A 6,413-nucleotide genomic window follows, 5' to 3' on the forward strand; every position below is an offset into this window, starting at 1 on the left:
TTTCGGAGAGGAAACTCTTTCGGGCAAAGGCCCTTTGGGTACACTGTGGGAGAAAAGCTGCTTGTGTTCCACCTGCAACTAAAGCAGAGTTCTTCGGGTAAAACTGCGTGTTTTGGGAGAGGAAACTCTTTCGGGCAAAGGCCCTTTGGGTACACTGTGGGAGAAAAGCTGCTTGTGTTCCACCTGCAACTAAAGCAGAGTTCTTCCGTTAAAACTGCGTGTTTGGGAGAGGAAATGCTTACAGTCCTCCCTCCTGCCTGCCATGGTTGAGGCAGTTCGCTCCACGCGGGTAACCATTCTTATAGAACATGTTCATTCGGGGAAGTGCCCGTTGTGTACACTGTGGGAGAAAAGCTGCTTGTGTTCCACCTGCAACTAAAGCAGAGTTCTTCGGGTAAAACTGCGTGTTTTGGGAGAGGAAATGCTTACAGGCCTCCCTACAGCCTGCCTTGGTTGAGACAGTTCGCTCCACGTGGGAAAACATTCTTATAGAACAAGTTCATTAGGGGAAGTGCCCGTTGTGTACACTGTGGGAGAAAAGCTGCTTGTGTTCCACCTGCAACTAAAGCAGAGTTCTTCGGGTAAAACTGCATGTTTTGGGAGAGGAAACCCTTTCGGGCAAAGACCAATTGGGAACACAGCGGGAGAAAAGCTGCTTGTGTTCCACCTGCAATTAAAGCAGAGTTCTTAGGGTAAAACTTCGTGTTGTGGGAGAGGAAATGCTTACACTCCTCCCTCCTGCCTGCCTTGGTTGAGACAGTTCGCTCCACATGGGAAACCCTGCATATGGAAGTTCATTCAAGGTAGAGCGCAAAGAGTACACAGTGGGAGAAATGCTGCTTGTGTTCCACATGCAACTAAAGCAGAGTTCTTCGGGTAAAACTGCGTGTTTTTGGAGAGGACATGCTTACAGTCCTCGCTACAGCCTGCCGTGGTTTAGCAGTTCGCTCCACGTGGGAAACCATTCTTATAGAACAAGTTCATTAGGGGAAGTGCCCATTGTGTACACTGTGGGAGAAAAGCAGCTTCTGTTCCACCTGCAACTAAAGCAGAGTTCTTCGGGTAAAACTGCGTGTTTTGGGAGAGGAAATGCTTACAGTCCTCCCTCCTGCCTGCCTTGGTTGAGACAGTTCTCTCCACATGGGAAACCCTGCATATGGAAGTTCATTAGAGGTAGAGCACAAAGAGTACACAGTGGGAGAAATGCTGCTTGTGTTCCACCTGCAACTATAGCAGAGTTCTTCAGGTAAAACTGCGTGATTTCGGAGAGGAAACTCTTTCGGGCAAAGGCCCTTTGGGTACACTGTGGGAGAAAAGCTGCTTGTGTTCCACCTGCAACTAAAGCAGAGTTCTTCGGGTAAAACTGCGTGTTTTGGGAGAGGAAACTCTTTCGGGCAAAGGCCCTTTGGGTACACTGTGGGAGAAAAGCTGCTTGTGTTCCACCTGCAACTAAAGCAGAGTTCTTCAGGTAAAACTGCGTGTTTTGGGAGAGGACATGCTTACAGTCCTCGCTACAGCCTGCCGTGGTTGAGGCAGTTCGCTCCACGCGGGTAAACATTCTTATACAACAAGTTCAGTAGGGGAAGTGCCCGTTGTGTACACTGTGGGAGGAAAGCTGCTTGTGTTCCACCTGCAACTAAAGCAGAGCTCTTCCGATAAAACTGCGTGTTTTGGGAGACGAAATGCTTACAGTCCTATCTACTGCCTGCCATGGTTGAGGCAGTTCGCTCCACGCGGGTAACCATTCTTATAGAACAAGTTCATTCGGGGAAGTGCCCGTTGTGTACACTGTGGGAGAAAAGCTGCTTGTGTTCCACCTGCACCTAAAGCAGAGTTCTTCCGATAAAACTGCGTGTTTTGGGCGAGGAAATGCTTACAGTCCTCCCTCCTGCCTGCCTTGGTTGAGACAGTTCGCTCCACATGGGAAACCCTGCATATAGAAGTTCATTCGAGGTAGAGCGCAAAGAGTACACAGTGGGAGAAATGCTGCTTGTGTTCCACCTGCAACTAAAGCAGAGTTCTTCGGGTAAAACTGCGTGTTTTGGGAGAGGAAGTGCTTACAGTCCTCACTTCAGCCTGCGGTGGTTTAGGCCTTTCACTCCACGCGGCACACCTTGCGTATAGAATTTCTTTCGGGCAAAGGACAATTGGGTACACTGTGGGAGAAAAGCTGCTTGTGTTCCACCTGCAACTAAAGCAGAGTTCTTCGGGTAAAACTGCGTGTTTGGGGAGAGGACATGTTTACAGTCCTCGCCATAGCCTGCCTTGGTTGAGGCAGTTCGCTCCACGAGGGAAACCATTCTTATAGAACCTGTTCATTAGGGGAAGCGCCCATTGGGTACAATGTGGGAGAAAAGCTGCTTGTGTTCCACCTGCAACTAAAGCAGAGTTCTTCGGGTAAAACTGCGTGTTTTGGGAGAGGACATGCTTACAGTCCTCGCTACAGCCTGCCGTGGTTTACAGTTCGCTCCACGTGGGAAACCCTGCATATAGAAGTTCATTTGAGGAAGAGCCTTAAGAGTACACAGTGGTAGAAAAGCTGCTTCTGTTCCACCTGCAACTAAAGCAGATCTCTTCCGATAAAACTGCGTGTTTTGGGAGAGGAAATGCTTACACTCCTTACTAGAGACTGCCATGGTTGAGGCAGTTCGCTCCACGTGGGAAACCATTCTTATAGAACAAGTTCATTAGGGGAAGTGCCCATTGTGTACACTGTGGGAGAAAAGCAGCTTCTGTTCCACCTGCAACTAAAGCAGAGTTCTTCGGGTAAAACTGCGTGTTTTGGGAGAGGAAATGCTTACAGTCCTCCCTCCTGCCTGCCTTGGTTGAGACAGTTCTCTCCACATGGGAAACCCTGCATATGGAAGTTCATTAGAGGTAGAGCACAAAGAGTACACAGTGGGAGAAATGCTGCTTGTGTTCCACCTGCAACTATAGCAGAGTTCTTCAGGTAAAACTGCGTGATTTCGGAGAGGAAACTCTTTCGGGCAAAGGCCCATTGGGTACAGTGTGGGAGAAAAGCTGCTTGTGTTCCACCTGCAACTAAAGCAGAGTTCTTCGGGTAAAACTGCTTGTTTTGGGAGAGGAAATGCTTACAGGCCTCCCTACTGCCTGCCTTGGTTGAGACAGTTCGCTCCACGTAGGAAACCCTGCATATAGAAGATCATTCATGGAAGAGCCGAAAGAGTTCATAGTGGGAGAAATGCTTCTTGTGTTCCACCTGCAACTAAAGCAGAGTTCTTCCATTAAAACTGCGTGGTTTGGGAGAGGAAACTCTTTCGGGTAAAGGCCCTTTGCTTACACTGTGGGAGAAAAGCTGCTTGTGTTCCACCTGCAACTAAAGCAGAGTTCTTCCGTTAAAACTGGGTGTTTTGGGAGAGGAAATGCTTACAGTCCTCCCTCCTGCCTGCCATGGTTGAGGCAGTTCGCTCCACGCGGGTAACCATTCTTATAGAACAAGTTCATTCGGGGAAGGGCCCGTTGTGTACACTGTGGGAGAAAAGCTGCTTGTGTTCCACCTGCACCTAAAGCAGAGTTCTTCCGATAAAACTGCGTGTTTTGGGAGAGGAAATGCTTACAGGCCTCCCTACAGCCTGCCTTGGTTGAGACAGTTCGCTCCACGTGGGAAAACATTCTTATAGAACAAGTTCATTAGGGGAAGTGCCCGTTGTGTACACTGTGGGAGAAAAGCTGCTTGTGTTCCACCTGCAACTAAAGCAGAGTTCTTCGGGTAAAACTGCACGTTTTTTGGAGAGGAAACCCTTTTGGGCAAAGACCAATTGGGAACACAGCGGGAGAAAAGCTGCTTGTGTTCCACCTGCAATTAAAGCAGAGTTCTTAGGGTAAAACTTCGTGTTGTGGGAGAGGAAATGCTTACACTCCTCCCTCCTGCCTGCCTTGGTTGAGACAGTTCGCTCCACATGGGAAACCCTGCATATGGAAGTTCATTCGAGGTAGAGCGCAAAGAGTACACAGTGGGAGAAATGCTGCTTGTGTTCCACATGCAACTAAAGCAGAGTTCTTCGGGTAAAACTGCGTGTTTTGGGAGAGGACATGCTTACAGTCATCGCTACAGCCTGCCGTGGTTTAGCAGTTCGCTCCACGTGGGAAACCCTGCATATAGAAGTTCATTTGTGGAAGAGCCCAAAGAGTACACAGTGGTAGAAAAGCTGCTTCTGTTCCACCTGCAACTAAAGCAGATCTCTTCCAATAAAACTGCGTGTTTTGGGAGAGGAAATGCTTACACTCCTTACTAGAGACTGCCATGGTTGAGGCAGTTCGCTCCACGTGGGAAACCATTCTTATAGAACAAGTTCATTAGGGGAAGTGCCCATTGTGTACACTGTGGGAGAAAAGCAGCTTCTGTTCCACCTGCAACTAAAGCAGAGTTCTTCGGGTAAAACTGCGTGTTTTGGGAGAGGAAATGCTTACAGTCCTCCCTCCTGCCTGCCTTGGTTGAGACAGTTCTCTCCACATGGGAAACCCTGCATATGGAAGTTCATTAGAGGTAGAGCACAAAGAGTACACAGTGGGAGAAATGCTGCTTGTGTTCCACCTGCAACTATAGCAGAGTTCTTCAGGTAAAACTGCGTGATTTCGGAGAGGAAACTCTTTCGGGCAAAGGCCCTTTGGGTACACTGTGGGAGAAAAGCTGCTTGTGTTCCACCTGCAACTAAAGCAGAGTTCTTCGGGAAAAACTGCGTGTTTGGGGAGAGGAAATGCTTACAGGCCTCCCTACTGCCTGCCTTGGTTGAGACAGTTCGCTCCACGTGGGAAACCCTGCATATAGAAGTTCATTCATGGAAGAGCCCAAAGAGTTCATAGTGGGAGAAATGCTTCTTGTGTTCCACCTGCAACTAAAGCAGAGTTCTTCCATTAAAACTGCGTGGTTTGGGAGAGGAAACCCTTTCGGGTAAAGGCCCTTTGGTTACACTGTGGGAGAAAAGCTGCTTGTGTTCCACCTGCAACTAAAGCAGAGTTCTTCCGTTAAAACTGCGTGTTTGGGAGAGGAAATGCTTACAGTCCTCCCTCCTGCCTGCCATGGTTGAGGCAGTTCGCTCCACGCGGGTAACCATTCTTATAGAACAAGTTCATTCGGGGAAGTGCCCGTTGTGTACACTGTGGGAGAAAAGCTGCTTGTGTTCCACCTGCAACTAAAGCAGAGTTCTTCGGGTAAAACTGCGTGTTTTGGGAGAGGAAATGCTTACAGGCCTCCCTACAGCCTGCCTTGGTTGAGACAGTTCGCTCCACGTGGGAAAACATTCTTATAGAACAAGTTCATTAGGGGAAGTGCCCGTTGTGTACACTGTGGGAGAAAAGCTGCTTGTGTTCCACCTGCAACTAAAGCAGAGTTCTTCGGGTAAAACTGCATGTTTTGGGAGAGGAAACCCTTTCGGGCAAAGACCAATTGGGAACACAGCGGGAGAAAAGCTGCTTGTGTTCCACCTGCAATTAAAGAAGAGTTCTTAGGGTAAAACCTCGTGTTGTGGGAGAGGAAATGCTTACACTCCTCCCTCCTGCCTGCCTTGGTTGAGACAGTTCGCTCCACATGGGAAACCCTGCATATGGAAGTTCATTCGAGGTAGAGCGCAAAGAGTACACAGTGGGAGAATTGCTGCTTGTGTTCCACCTGCAACTAAAGCAGAGTTCTTCGGGTAAAACTGCGTGTTTTGGGAGACGAAATGCTTACAGTCCTATCTACTGCCTGCCATGGTTGAGGCAGTTCGCTCCACGTGGGAAACTCTGCATATAGAAATTCAATTGTGGAAGAGCCCAAAGAGAACACACTGGGAGAAATGCTGCTTGTGTTCCACCTGCAACTAAAGCAGAGTTCTTCGGGTAAAACTGCGTGTTTTGGCAGAGGACATGCTTACAGTCCTCGCTACAGCCTGCCGTGGTTGAGGCAGTTCGCTCCACCTGGTGAACACTGCATATAGAATTTTCTTCGTGGAAGAGACCAAAGAGTACACCGTGGGGAAATGCTGCGTGTGTTGCCCCTGCAACTAAAGCAGAGTTCATCGGGTAAAACTGCGTGTTTTGGGAGAGGACATGCTTATCGTCCTCGCTACACCCTGCCGTGGTTGAGGCAGTTCGTTCCACGTGGGAAACCCTGCATATAGAAGTTCATTTGTGGAAGAGCCCAAAGAGTACGCAGTGGGAGAAAAGCTGCTTATCTTCCACCTACAAGTAAAGCAGAGCTCTTCCGATAAAACTGCGTGTTTTGGGAGAGGAAATGCTTATAGTCCTTACTAAAGACTGCCAAGTCTGAGGCAGTTCGCTCCACGCTGGTAACCATTCTTATACAACAAGTTCATTAGGGGAAGTGCGCATTGTGTACACTGTGGGAGAAGAGCTGCTTGTGTTCCACCTGCAACTAAAGCAGAGTTCTTCCGTTAAAACTGCGTGTTTGGGAG

Source organism: Hyperoodon ampullatus (genome assembly GCF_949752795.1).
Source record: "Hyperoodon ampullatus genome assembly, contig: scaffold_107, whole genome shotgun sequence".
In the NCBI taxonomy this organism is placed as follows: Eukaryota; Metazoa; Chordata; class Mammalia; order Artiodactyla; family Ziphiidae; genus Hyperoodon; species Hyperoodon ampullatus.